At 37.6% G+C, this 15,590-nt stretch overlaps 2 protein-coding genes across 5 annotated transcripts in view; both read right to left on the reverse strand.

Annotated features, from left to right (window-relative positions):
- The window catches only part of Mlc2 (myosin light chain 2), a 272,717-nt gene that overhangs the window by 74,618 nt on the left and 182,509 nt on the right, over positions 1 to 15,590 (reverse strand). The gene's annotated exons all lie outside the window — the stretch shown is intronic.
- Positions 1 to 15,590, reverse strand: part of RpS7 (ribosomal protein S7) — a 267,915-nt gene that overhangs the window by 35,562 nt on the left and 216,763 nt on the right. The gene's annotated exons all lie outside the window — the stretch shown is intronic.

The raw sequence follows: 15,590 nt of genomic DNA on the forward strand, positions 1-15,590 counted from the left end.
AGAAACCATTGAGATTATCGCTCAAATTAGCTCTTCTAATTGAGAGAAGATCACACGTGATTTGGCAATACAATTTACAATTTTGGAATTTTAAATAGAGAAGAGAGAGAATAAAACTGTCAAGTCCCCTAACTAACATTTAAAAGGTTCAGTAAATCTTTTATGAATTAATTCTTCTTTGAAGCAGATATTTTACTTCAGATAGCTACAAGTAAAATGTATTTAAGTATTTGATTTTATTTTGTAGATGAAATAAATGTAGCATTATTTTATATATTATATTAAATATTTTGTTCAAGCTAAATAGCTATACTACCTAAGATAACTTTAAATCTACTACCCAAATACATTTCTATTAAAAAGAACTGCTTGTGTGTGCCATCTGAATTTTGAAAGCACAACTTGTGGCTAATTTGCGTTTAATCTTTCAAGCATCGGCTAAACTTTCGCCAAGTAAGAAATGTCTAGGGAAACTTTTATCCAAACGACAACATTTTTTTTTTTTGGCTGTCTGGGGGAAAATGCTTTCAATTATTTAGGGAAAATGCAAACGTCCGACTATAGATGGCACATTACACATTACATTCATAGATATATATTTAGATAAGTATTTACGACTCGCCCGTCATGTTGTCAATAACAATTTGGCAATGACACAGGCATCCTATCCAGCGAAAAACCCCCAAGGACAACCCCTTCGGATTTTTGGGAGGACCAGCTCGAAAGACGTCGCAACAAATCGCTGCAAATTACATTCATAAAATTTTATCACCCAATATCGGAAATGGATTCCTTGTTCGCCGGACGAACTGGCAGACTAATGGTTAAAGTCTGACCCGACAAAGGATCAGGACAACATCTGCTTGAAAGCCGAGGGAAGGGAAAGTAAAGTAAAGTAAAGGGGTCTCTCGATGGTCATAAGCACTCATAATTTCATTATTATAGAGTGCCAAGTGTATGGAAATGGGCCATTTGTGTGGCCATTCTCAGTTGATGGAACTTTAAGGTGCCGTAACTAATGTTGAGCAACTGTGAACTGCGAACTGCTACTAATTACTCGAAATTACTGGGCTAATTTCACCGGGAATTCATCATTGCCAAGGCGATGAAATATATTTTTGGATAGAGATTCTCCCGGGGGCCAAGGGACGGCATTCAATCATGCCAACTGTTGCCATCACTCAGGCTCAATCAGTCCGAGTTTGAGTTCCAGTTTCCCGGGGAAACGGAAGGGTAGTAATAAACGAAAACGAGGTCTTCGGATTACATAACGCCAGAACGCCCTTTCCATGTCCTTTTTTGGTCAGTTTGGTCAGCGGTACGGGATTAGATGGGGTCTAACCGCAGAAGGGTCCTGAAGATGGGACGTGTGTAACCGCAAAACGGCTTTTAGGGCTGCCCACACAGATTGGATCCTGGCCCTGGGCAACCAGTTGATTACTGGGCTGCGGATTAATCAGCCATACAATCGTCATCCATCCCGTTGACTTGCACATTTGGTTTTGGGGGAGTATCCTTTTAATTGCCCGGCGAAATCTATGCCTGCTACACTTAAAGGACTTCTGCAAATTACTACTTTCAATCATTGCCATTTTCGGGCAAAGAAAAACACACTGAAATCTATCAAAAGCATAACCAGTAAGTACTTGAGAAAATACTCACCCCTGATATTACAGGGTATTCTGGTAAGTCATGAAAACCATATTTCATTTTGGCATAGAAGTCACTAAGATTTGAAATCATTTTTATCTGTGCTCAAAAGTATGCAACAGTATATTTGAAATCGCGAAATTACAGCATACTTCTAGACACCATTATAAATGTTTTTGAAAATGAGATTGATTACTAATAGTTTATTGGAAATTTTAAACAATACATTATTTGAAGACAAATGTTTCTACCAAAAAAATTAAATTAAATTTTATCTTTCAATTTTAGTAGCATTTTAAAGGATAGCTAATATTCGACCAACATAACTTTATAATCCTCCCCTGAAAACGCGGCCATAAATTATAGAAATTTGCGACATAAATCAAGGATGAAAGGACGACCACAAGGAGTCGCATATTGGCAGCATATAAACTTTTCACTTTTCAATATTGCTCGGACAACATCTTTTGTCATCTGGCCTTAACTACAACTGGGCGGGTGGATTTATGTGTTTGATTTGTTTGACATATTGAAGTGGTCAAGCGGAGAAGGGAGTTACCAAAGTGAGGGGGCGTGTCCGGTCCTGGAAAAGTGGTCCAAAGTTAATTGATTAACGACACGAACAGTTGAAAAGTGGAACGTTTTGACAAGGGGAAAGGAAGCCTTGTAGGAAAAACTTGTTTATCTGTCGGCACAGAATTTCCTAGAGAGATTTGTACAATTTCCACAGTGATTTGTGGCCTTTGTTCGGGTCAAATTGTCCAGCATTGTAGTCCGTAAAATGTCATGTGGTGAGTTTGAGGCATTCCCATTGTTGCAAATTGATTGGAATTTTACGAGAACCGAGTACCTGGTTTTCATCTAGGGTTTCCCGTGGTCAAGCCTTTGGTTGTGCTACATTTTTTCCAAGGGTGGACTTACCCCAGAGTAATCCTCCCCTTATCGCTGTCATTCAACTATCCACTTATACTTATTTATGCTTTTAATAAGCAACATGACATGCTGCAAATGTCAAACCTCGGCTGTCATTCAAATGTAGCCAATGTATACCACGTGCCCTCCACTTCCTCATTTTCCGGGCACAGGATGCGCTTGATTACTTGACATCTCGCCTGGTGTATCCATGTATTAATGAAGGAAATAAATTTAATTTCGGCAATTAATGCCTGGCCCGGTCCACTGGGGGTCCTTTGGCGAAGGTCCTTCGGCGCAAGTCCTTCGGCATCAGATGTCAGCACTCCACTGCTCACAATCTCTGGGTTTATGTTTATCATTATTGACTCGTGAATAGTTTCCCCAGCATTTCGTAATCAAATATCGTGTGTAGCTGCTCCTTTCAATTTCTCCGCTAGTAAATTTTCGCAAATTGCAATAAAAGCGAAGGGAAAATGGAGCGGGGGTAACGACTTTCCCCGAGGGTGGACCTTGCTTAGTCATCATACTCATTTCATCGCTGAAGTTCCCATCATCGTTCGGATGATTGTCATCATTGGTGCGCCATTGTCTTGGCCCCGGGCGGCTTATTGGATTCCTCGAGTGATACTTTAAGGCTCTTTGCGAAACGCTTTCGAGGAGTTCCAGCTCCTTTCCTCCAGCAGCTGTCCAGGGTCACTCCTATTTGAAGTTGACGAGTTTAGAGTACTTGTACTGTAAAAAACTATTTTAATTAAAAAACTTTCCTAAAAAGGTGCTGAAAAGTATGAAATAATTTATTTTTGGTGGGAAACTCCTGTCATTCCGAAAAATTAAGATATTTTTTATAGTGCTTGGGACTCAAAATTATTTTCATGATTGAAAGGAATATCAGCTTTAAATTGCTTAAAATGAAAGTATGTTATTTCTTTTTAAAATAAATCGTTTTTAAAAAGAACATTTTATTTTAAACTATGATGGACTCTATGAAGTTCGTAAATATAAAATAAATTCAGAACCCTAGACTAATTTTCCCCAGTGCAAGCAATGAAAAGTAGCACAAAAGTTGGCAAACTAAGGCGTTTCTTTGTTCCAGGCCCACTTCAAAGAACCCTAAACCTGTCAGACCGGCTCTCTTGTCTTTTCGAGGACACGAGGTGTGAAATCCCCTGCTCACACTCACTCCCAATTAGCGAATCAAAGAGGAACCCAACCTCAAAGGGAAGCGCTGGAAAGTCTGGTATATGTAATAACCTGATTAGAGATTAGCAGAAAGCTCGCGGCACTGGGGCTTAATTAAATGCTACCTGGGAAAATGGGAAATGGAAAAGGCCACATGTGAAAGTGAAGCCACACAAAGGAGCAACAATTTCCATTTTCCCCGTCGCGGTTTCCTTCTGGTTTTCCCGGCGCTATTCCTGCGCCCGCGGCCAAAGGATATAATGTTTCTGGTCCTCTTCTCGTATCCATTACACTCGACTGGCGATGACCAGGGGTGTTCCGAGGAGATGATTCCAAGGGGTGGCCAGTTCGGCGATTAGTCGAGTCCATCAATGGCACATCAAACTGTCCGGCAATAACAACAATGGAACCATTCAATCAGCGCGCATAAAAACATAAAGAGATTTTAATTTTTTGATTATGTGATGTGTGCGTGTCCTGCTTTTCCCTCGGGTGGAAAACTCTCTCCTCTGCTTTTGTGGAAATCGTTAATCAATGAACTCCATGCGTGTGCCGAGAAGGGTCTTTCCCCTGGTCACTCCATCTCGGATCATTTGTGCGCTTAGCATAGTAAAAAAGAAGGAAATCAACATCGATGAGTAGTTGGCCGGAAAAACCAAGTTGATTAAATTTCAATGTTGATGTCGTGCCAGGACTAAGGAACTGGACATGGACCCTTGGTCCTTCCTTCTAATGTGGTGTAATTTCGATTTAAGTAATTTCCTTCTTTAGCATTCGTGCATGGACTTGCGATATATATATGGCATTCGTATCTGACGAAGCAAACCGATAATTGGAGTCAATCAAAGGGAATGTCGTGAGTGGGAAATGGAACTTGATTAGTAACAGTTCACTAGGACTGCAATTAGGGAACTTGGACCTTAGAACTGGCTGAACAACTAATTCTTAAGGGGAATACCTTAATTTAGTCCAACTCAACGGGTAATAGTTTAATTGGAACGGTCTTGGGATTAAAGTCTCGGGGGAAATTGAAATTATAAATCATTAGACCCGACTATAACAACCCGACTATTTATAATTGTTATTATTATTAAGATCGATTTGATATTTTATTATTTATTATTTTATTAATGTAAAGACATCCTGACATATCCTAACATAGGGTTGATGTTACGAATTATACGACCCTATAAATGGATTGGTTTATCAAACGACTCCTTATTGTTCTTCACTCCCCTCGAGATCTATGCATGTTGGTCCTCCTCCTTCCGCTCAATTAAACATTTGAATGCAATTTAGAGAATCCTTCTCAGGCGCTTTTCTTCCGACCAGCAACAAAAGACAAATCATTCCTATTAATTCCGCACTCGTGGAATGTTTCATTACCAGTTACAACCGGCACTTTCGGATACTCCATATGTGCCTTCTTTTGTAAGGATGCGAATGGATTTGGATCTGGAGATGGAGAGCACCCTGCTTACTTTTAATTTGCCTGCCCTGCCTTATTACGTTCATTCATATGCAAATCGCTGGACTGTAACACAAGCACAACAACAATAAAGCCGTGAAGAGGGAAAAGTCACTGGAGATGGAAAACCAGATGGAACGGGAAAAGGCTGGAGAAATGGAAAGAGGCTGTTCTCATTGTTCGCCATTCGCTCTGAGCGATTAAAAGAAAACTGCAGAATACACTTCAAGAAAAGGTTTAAAAAGCTCTACATACCATTCTAAAATGATTTTTAACAGTTTTTATCTCATCTCATCTTATCTTTGTTTGGGTAACTATGAAAACTTAAATTTGTATTCTGTATTTGATGTACAGTGTTTTACAAAGGTAGGGTTTATACAATCCCTAAGTTAAACGAATGTAATTAAATTCTTTAGGCTAATATTTAATTAAGCTTTGAAATTAGTACTCCTATTTTAAAAAGGCTAGAAAAACTTGTTACCTTTACAATAAAATTCAAAATATTATATAAGCTTTTTCCAAAGTGCATTCTTGGCATGTGAGTTGGGATCGAAAAGCGTCTTAAAGGAGTCTGCGGAGCAGGGGATTTTCACCTCATAACCCAAAAATTGCGCCAGGGTTGTTGGCGTTTGATGTATTCGGCGACTTTTCGTCTCCCACCCCTGTAAGCCCATTGAAACCGCTTTATGGGGTGGGTCCACACTGTCTGTACTGTACTGTACCTTCCATATACCATATACCATATCCCATATCAAATTTAAACGAATCGCTTCCGCTTAGCGCGACTGCCCGGAGTTAGGGTTATGTGCATTATAATTTTCCAACATCAATTCGAAATCCAAATTGTATCGTTTCCATTTCCTCGTTTTCCCCCGTTTCCATTTTTCCCTATTTTCCGTGATTATTGTTTTGCATTTCCTTTGTTTGGCGAAACAATTAATGTTATTTGCATAGTTGGTGGGTTGCCCAAATGTTTTCAGGATCGCTGGGATGGGTTTTGGTATGGGTTTGGATAAGGACAAGGTCCGCATGTGGTCCAATTTGGAACGTTTTGTATCTGAAGTCCCGCCTGCGGCTCTTTTAACCTTTCTCCCTCCTCGCTAACTGGTCTTTTTTGGCTTTGTCCGACCCGGCTATCAAATTGTATTTGACTTTCCAAATCTGTTAAGGGGCAGGAGGAAAATTCCTCCAAGTGTCTGACTGACAGGCTCAAGAGGTCCTTTTCGCCCCGATTTTCCCAATTCACCGCATTATCTTGAGTGCTGTGTGCTAATGTGCAAAAACTGTCCATGTTGAGCAGCTTCAACTTTTGCAACCTCTTCAAGAGGAAAGAAAAAGGACGTATAAGGGGAGAAACCTCTTGAAACCTTGGGAAACTTGCAAGTGTTTCTCCATAACCTCATATGTGACATTTCCTGCTCACCTTATTTATTTATTTCCCTGCCCAAATTACACGAATTTGTCATCTTGGTACAGTCGCGAACATGCTGTTAAAACCACCCCACCCTTCTCCATCTGACATTCACATATGTCGCTGTTTGTTCAGCCACACCCACCAAAAATAAAAAATGTCCTCGGGGCGGTGGTTTGTTTGCTCAGCGGCTGAAAAGTTCAATTAGAAAAAAAGTTACGAAATGCTTATAATTAAGTTTCACTTTTTCCTATGCAAATGTGCCGTCGTTTGTGTAATTGAAATTAAATATTCCTTTATTGAAAGACCTTTGAGTGCCCTGGAGGTATGACCCATTGCCCTATATAATAACACCCACTCCTCTAAATAAAGTTTAAGTTTACTTCAGGTTTCAACGATAAATTTCTATTAAAGTTTCCAAAATATTTACCTCATGATCTAATTTCCTACGAAGAAATAATTTTTGAACCCCTAAAATTAATTTCAAAACCACAATCCCCTAAAAAATTCTAACCGGAAGGAAATTGAGCGACTGCTGGATCTTGCAATAATATTCTGTTTGTGTTGTGATTTTTCAACAGCTTGTTGCTAATTTTTAATAAATATTGAACGCGGGTTCAAGTGCCCCATTTTCGCGAGGGTTGCCAAAGGCCTATGCAAATTTCCGAATAATAATTTTCGCATAAAGCGAAAGTCATCATTTGCTCGCCTCACGTGCGCCATTATTATAGCTCTGAAATAAAAAAATTGTGATGACGATGATTATTATCGCGAGACAGTTTTCCCATTACAGAGCGATTATGATGATGGCATGCGAAGGATATTGGCATCTGTACTCTGATTTTATTTACTCTTAATTTAGTGGTCACGTGCGCGGAACGACTTTATTATTATTCAAGTGCGTACAGTCGCGTCTTTGGCTTTACGTTTTCCTAAGGTATTTGGTTGCATATTTATGGGGATGGACTGTCTCTACATCTAGTGTAGAAATGTTAAAAACCATGTGGGCTAACTACTGGTTTTAAATTTGTAGATTTTTTGGAATAACTGATATGTAAACCATCTTTGACATGTTTCTTTATTTTTTTTCAAATCTTGGGCACTTATCTTGATGCTTCACAACTAAAGTGACATTTTAATAATGATAACAATAAAATGGTTGAGCTTTATGTCGCTTTTTCGAAGCACATACATAATTTTGATTTGAATTTTTCTGTAATAACAATGGCTTTCAAATGGGGACTCAAAACTAAACTTAAAAATTTCATAACATGGATAATTTAATCCCGAATTTGAAGTGGCATACCTCTATGAGCTTGTAGTTAAATCCTCTAATATTCTACATTAAAATATTTCCTTAAAACGAGGGTCCACTTTTTGACCCATTTTCATGTCCGATTTTTCCGTAATTCCAATGGCTTTCAGAAAGGGGACCCAAAACTGTACTTTAAATTTTCATACTTTGGGTAATTGGATCTCGATTTATAAGTGGGATACCTCTATGGGTTTGTGGTTGAATTCTCTAATATTCTGCATTAAAATACATCTTTAAAACGATGGTCCCAATTTTAGTCCATTTTCATGTTCGATTTTTCTGTAATTCCAATGGGTATCAAAATAGGTACCCAGAACTGTGCTTCGAAAGTCCATAACTTGGGTAATTGGATCCCGATTTATAAGTGGGATACCTCTATGAGTTTGTGGTTGAATTCTCTAATATTCTGCATTAAAATATATCTTTAAGTCGATGGTCCCAATTTTAGTCCATTTTCATGTTCGATTTTTCCGTAATTCCAATGGGTATCAAAATAGGTACCCAAAACTTTGCTTCGAAAGTCCATAACTTGGGTAATTGGATCCCGATTTATAAGTGGGATACCTCTATGAGTTTGTGGTTGAATTCTCTAATATTCTGCATTAAAATACATCTTTAAAACGATGGTCCCAATTTTAGTCCATTTTTATCTTCGATTTTTCCGTAATTCCAATGGGTACCAGAATAGGTACCCAAAACTGTGCTTCGAAAGTCCATAACTTGGGTAATTGGGTCCCGATTTAGAAGTGGGATACCTCTATGAGTTTGTGGTTGAATTCTCTAATATTCTGCATTAAAATACATCTTTAAAACGATGATCCCAATTTTAGTCCATTTTCATAATCGCTTTTTCCGTAATTCCAATGGGTATCAGAATAGGTACCCAAAACTGTGCTTCCAAAGTCCATAACTTGGGTAATTGGATCCCGATTTATAAGTGGGATACCTCTATGAGTTTGTCGTTGAATTCTCTAATAATCTGCATTAAAATACATCTTTGAAACGATGGTCCCAATTTTAGTCCATTTTCATGTTCGATTTTTCCGTAATTCTAATGAGTATCAGAATAGGTACCCAAAACTGTGCTTCGAAAGTCCATAACTTGGGTAATTGGGTCCCGATTTAGAAGTGGGATACCTCTATGAGTTTGTGGTTGAATTCTCTAATATTCTGCATTAAAATACATCTTTAAAACGATGATCCCAATTTTAGTCCATTTTCATAATCGCTTTTTCCGTAATTCCAATGGGTATCAGAATAGGTACCCAAAACTGTGCTTCCAAAGTCCATAACTTGGGTAATTGGATCCCGATTTATAAGTGGGATACCTCTATGAGTTTGTCGTTGAATTCTCTAATAATCTGCATTAAAATACATCTTTAAAACGATGATCCCAATTTTAGTCCATTTTCATAATCGCTTTTTCCGTAATTCCAATGGGTATCAGAATAGGTACCCAAAACTGTGCTTCCAAAGTCCATAACTTGGGTAATTGGATCCCGATTTATAAGTGGGATACCTCTATGAGTTTGTGGTTGAATTCTCTAATATTCTGCAATAAAATACATCGTTGAAACGATGGTCACAATTTTAGTCCATTTTCATGTTCGATTTTTCTGTAATTCCAATGGGTATCAGAATAGGTACCCAAAACTGTGCTTCGAAAGTCCATAACTTGGGTAGTTGGATCCCGATTTATAAGTGGGTTACCTCTATGAGTTTGTGGTTGAATTCTCTAATAATCTGCATTAAAATATATCTTTAAAACGATGGTCCCAATTTTGGTCCATTTTCATGTTCGATTTTTCCGTAATTCCAATGGGTACCAGAATAGGTACCCAAAACTGTGCTTCGAAAGTCCATAATTTGGGTTTTTGGATCCCGATTTATAAGTAGGATATCTCTATGAGTTTGTGGTTGAATTCTCTAATATTCTGTATTAAAATACATCGTTGAAACGATGGTCCCAATTTTGGTCCATTTTCATGTTCGATTTTTCCGTAATTCCAATGGGTACCAGAATAGGTACCCAAAACTGTGCTTCGAAAGTCCATAACTTGGGTAATTGGATCCCGATTTCTAAGTGGGACACCTCTATGAGTTTGTGGTTGAATTCTCTAATATTCTGCAATAAAATACATCGTTGAAACGATGGTCACAATTTTAGTCCATTTTCATGTTCGATTTTTCTGTAATTCCAATGGGTATCAGAATAGGTACCCAAAACTGTGCTTCGAAAGTCCATAACTTGGGTAATTGGATCCCGATTTATAAGTGGGATACCTCTATGAGTTTGTGGTTGAATTCTCTAATATTCTGCAATAAAATACATCGTTGAAACGATGGTCACAATTTTAGTCCATTTTCATGTTCGATTTTTCTGTAATTCCAATGGGTATCAGAATAGGTACCCAAAACTGTGCTTCGAAAGTCCATAACTTGGGTTTTTGGATCCCGATTTATAAGTGGGTTACCTCTATGAGTTTCTGGTTGAATTCTCTAATATTCTGCATTAAAATACATATTTGAAACGATGTTCCCAATTTTAGTCCATTTTCATGTTCGATTTTTCCGTAATTCCAATGGGTATCAGAATAGGTACTCAAAACTGTGCTTCAAAAGTCCATAACTTGGGTAATTGGATCCCGATTTATAAGTGGGATACCTCTATGAGTTTGTGGTTGAATTCTCTAATAATCTGCATTAAAATACATCTTTGAAACGATGGTCCCAATTTTAGTCCATTTTCATGTTAGATTTTTCTGTAATTCCAATGGGTATCAGAATAGGTACCCAAAACTGTGCTTCGAAAGTCCATAACTTGGGTAGTTGGATCCCGATTTATAAGTGGGATACCTCTATGAGTTTGTGGTTGAATTCTCTAATATTCTGCATTAAAATACATCTTTAAAACGATGGTCCCAACTTTAGTCCATTTTCATGTTCGATTTTTCTGTAATTCCAATGGATACCAGAATAGGTACCCAAAACTGCGACTCGAAAATCCATAACATGGGTAATTGGATTCCGATTTATAAGTGGGTTACCTCTATGAGTTTGTGGTTGAATTCTCTAATAATCTGCATTAAAATATATCTTTAAAACGATGGTCCCAATTTTGGTCCATTTTCATGTTCGATTTTTCCGTAATTCCAATGGGTACCAGAATAGGTACCCAAAACTGTGCTTCGAAAGTCCATAATTTGGGTTTTTGGATCCCGATTTATAAGTAGGATATCTCTATGAGTTTGTGGTTGAATTCTCTAATATTCTGTATTAAAATACATCGTTGAAACGATGGTCCCAATTTTGGTCCATTTTCATGTTCGATTTTTCCGTAATTCCAATGGGTACCAGAATAGGTACCCAAAACTGTGCTTCGAAAGTCCATAACTTGGGTAATTGGATCCCGATTTCTAAGTGGGACACCTCTATGAGTTTGTGGTTGAATTCTCTAATATTCTGCAATAAAATACATCGTTGAAACGATGGTCACAATTTTAGTCCATTTTCATGTTCGATTTTTCTGTAATTCCAATGGGTATCAGAATAGGTACCCAAAACTGTGCTTCGAAAGTCCATAACTTGGGTTTTTGGATCCCGATTTATAAGTGGGTTACCTCTATGAGTTTCTGGTTGAATTCTCTAATATTCTGCATTAAAATACATCTTTAAAACGATGGTCCCAATTTTAGTCCATTTTCATGTTCGATTTTTCGGTAATTCCAATGGGTACCAGAATAGGTACCCAAAACTGTGCTTCCAAAGTCCATAACTTGGGTAATTGGATCACGATTTATATGTGGGATACCTCTATGAGTTTGTGGTTTAATTCTCTAATAATCTGCATTAAAATATATCTTTGATATCCCATTTTAAGTCCATTTTCATGTTCGATTTTTCTGTAATTCCAATGGGTATCAAAACGGGAACCCAAAACTGAACTGCTAAAGTTCATATCTTTGGTAATTGGATCCCGATTTTGAAGTGGCATGCCTCTACGAGTTTGTGGTTTAATTCTCTAATATTCTATATTAAAATCAGCAATTTTCATGATCGATTTTTCCGTAATTCCAAAGGTTTTTACAACAGGAACCCATGTCTGTACTTCTAATTTTCATAGCTTGGGTAATTGGATTCAAATCTTAAATTAATTTTGAATTATCTAATGTTCTACAAAATTCTTTTAGGTGCTTGGCTTCGAGGTAATTAATAGTACAATATTTTATATTCCTCTTAACTCAATTTTTTTTATTAAATTTACACAATTTTAGTGTTTTTTTCGACGGTGTAGCCGAATTCTTCTGCCCAAGTGATCAGTTTGTCTGCGTACACCAAAACTCGATCTATTCAGGCGGTTCTTGGAAGAGTAATCAGCCTGTCAATGAGAATAAAATATTATGTACACATTGGGTAAAACGGATTAAATAAAAAATTCACCTCTAAATAAATATTTGGAAAAGTTGTGGTCGAAGAAACATTTTCTATCTGCAAGGAAAATCTTCTTAAACTGAGTTTACACTTTTCTGTAAGTAATTACGTTATATTTAAATGTTCTGTATGATGGAATCTCGGCGTTGGGGTAGTAAATATTTTCCTGTAAAAGTTTTGTGCTGGGGTAGGCATTTTTCTAAGAAAAAAAAACATATATTATGTCATTAAGAACATATTATTAAGTTTTTTGAACACGAACGAACCTCTGTAGACTGAGTTTCTTGTCCGTCAATCAGTATAAATCCGTATAATAAAAACAGCAGCAGACAGCTTTGCACTACGACCGATTTACTTGAGTTGCACATTGTGATTGATAGTTGCAGCACAAAATATACGCTTCTTATGAATGAACGACAATGCAGTTCAGATATCAATACTACGTCTATATTTAAATACTTCTAAGCTGATAGGAAGGGAATGCCCTCTCTCGGCGGACAATCCATTAACTAATGAAAGCGATCCGGATACTTTGCCATTTTTATTTCCATTTCCCTCTTTTTCGCATTTTAATTTCATTGAGTTTACACAACAATTTGGCCCAAATGCTCACAGTTACCCTTGCTTAGTTCTGGATTTTTTGTGGCTTCGGGGGTTTGAGGGGTTTTGAGCACCCCTAGGGCTCATGCAAAAATTCAAAGGACCAGGATATGTGTCCTGAGACGCACTTGGCAGTGACATTTAATGGCATGTCAACGTCTGTGTGGCACGTTGGCATTTATTGATACGTCGCTCAGTTAACAAGTCGATAAAGTTTTATAGTCCATGGGGTCTCAGCTGCCGATAAATGGAAATGGAAATGCAATTGCCAGTTTTATACGATGGGAGGGAAGAAGGCAAAGGCATTCTTCTACCTGGGAAACCCCTTCTTCCTTCGCCATATGGCTAATTTTCCAGCTTGCCTTCTAATTTCCCACTTTTCACAAAAACAAACTTTTCACAAAGCGCAGCCCAATGCAATTATCAAACTTCCGAGGGGTTGCCTTCTGGTAAATTGATTAGAAGACTTTCCTCCTCTCACTCTCTTTTCACTCTTTTGTGCTGTTTTGCAGGACTTTGGACCCCCGGTAAAGTAGCTCAAATTGACTTTATAATTGCCGGGTGGGCGTGGCCATAACCGAATTACTACGCCCAGTTGGCCATTCAATGCGGTTGCTAGTTGGTCGATGTTTTGATTGACACGGGAATTGCCGGCGCAACAACTGTGCAGATTCAAAGTCGTTACAAATTTTAAAATAAATATATATTTAGCTTTTAAATAAAATAAAGGGAGTTTTAGTTGTTTTTTTGATAATTATGCATTGGATCTTCAAAAGAAACTGATTTAAAACGCAAAAACAGACATATGCGTTGCAGACAAAACGGGGAAATTGTGCCAGTACGGATGATAAGTGATATATCTGTAAATGAAAATGAACATAAATACTATATGGGGTAAGAAATCTTTTTTAAGTTCAAGGTTAAGCAATAAATGCATTACTTTTTGATTAAATGTTCTTCCATTTTAATAAAAACATTTTATAATTATTCTCTAACATTTTTAATAGAAAATTTGTTTATATATAATAGAACATTTATTAAGCATATCTAAGCCAAGTTAAATTAAAGATTATGTTTTTTTTTAAATGTTATAATGTGATTGATGTAAAATGAACCAAATGTCTTATAGATTAAAAAGAGTACCTTAAAGTGAAATCCATGAATTAAAAACCATAATATTAATCTATAAATAAGAACCATCTGGGTTCAAGTAGTAATCTCTCACTTGAGTTCCGATTTAAATCCGGTTATCATCTCACCCAGTTTCTGGCCAACCGTTCCGCGAAAAGCCCTGCGTTTCAATGTCATTTATGTTTGCCAATTCCCATATCTATTTTGGCCGGGTGTGCGTTTGTATCTGCGTGTGGGTATCGGTATATCGGTATCTGTATCCGTATATGTGGTTCAAGGTTAACCGAAAAAATCGCCAAAAAGCCGATAATGAGCTGCACAAGCATATGTATGAATGGCTGTGGAACGGGACTGGCGCCCCAAAGTCTTGGATCTGGAATCTGGTTTTCGAACAGGTGTCGTCGCCAGCTGATAAACATCATGAATATTAATGCACACATCATAATCACCGGTTGGGGGCATTAAATCAAATGCAGCCCGTCGAAAGAGTCAAGTTCACTTTCACTCCATGACGCACTGATGAGTAGTATCCCCCCATAGTATTCCCCTCGAACTTTGGATTTCGGTTCATTCGATTTCTTGTTCGATTTGCTCGTTTTTGGCCAATTTTGGTCAGTGGCCCACTGGCACTTGGCCACAACACCTGCGCACCGCATACAAATGGCCAGTGGATCGGCTCTTTTCTGGGCTTCTGGCTATTTTCGGACCCAAAGCAGACCTGATGAATGGCCTGGCATCGTTTTGGGCACCGATTTGGCTGAGTTTTGGATGGGCTGGCTTTTGGCAGCCATTGCATCACTGGGCCATTTGTTTTTTATTTTTTATTTCTCCTTTGAGCCACGTTTTGAGTGCACGCGAATGGCGGGTGAAAGCAAAGTGTGGCAATCAATGACGACATCAAGCCGAGGACCACTGCACCAGCGGGTTTGACCAGCTGGTCGAGCGGCCGAACAGCTGATATACGCGGGCCAGATCGATAAGCAGTCAATAGGTGCACTCAAAAAAATATAGGGGGCTTAAAAAAATTTTCATCATTAAATACCTTCAAAGATATATTGCATTATGGCCAAACTCCTAAGATAAAATATAATAAAGTTTTATATACTTAAGAAAAAATCTAACATATAAACCTATCCCAAGTTGTTTAACCTTATATTAATGACACGTCTTAATGTTATCATTCTGTATTTATTTTTAATCCAATAATATAAAATTCCAAATTAGTTTTTCCATATATGCATTCATGAAAAAATTATAGAGCTATGTCCCGCTCACGTTTCCATTCACAATTCTTTCTTTAACACGATGTCATAATACTAAAACTAGCTTATTATTTTATAAATACTTTGTACGCCATTAAATCAAAACATATTTAATGAACTGCTATTTTTTCAAGTTTTATTACTATAAAATGGATTGAATGCTCTTAAAAATTGAAGAGATTGGTCCCTTTTGAAATTTTTATTCGTCACCGTTTCAGGTAGTATTAT

This window comes from Drosophila suzukii, chromosome 3 (genome assembly GCF_043229965.1).
Source record: "Drosophila suzukii chromosome 3, CBGP_Dsuzu_IsoJpt1.0, whole genome shotgun sequence".
NCBI classification, from domain to species: domain Eukaryota; kingdom Metazoa; phylum Arthropoda; class Insecta; order Diptera; family Drosophilidae; genus Drosophila; species Drosophila suzukii.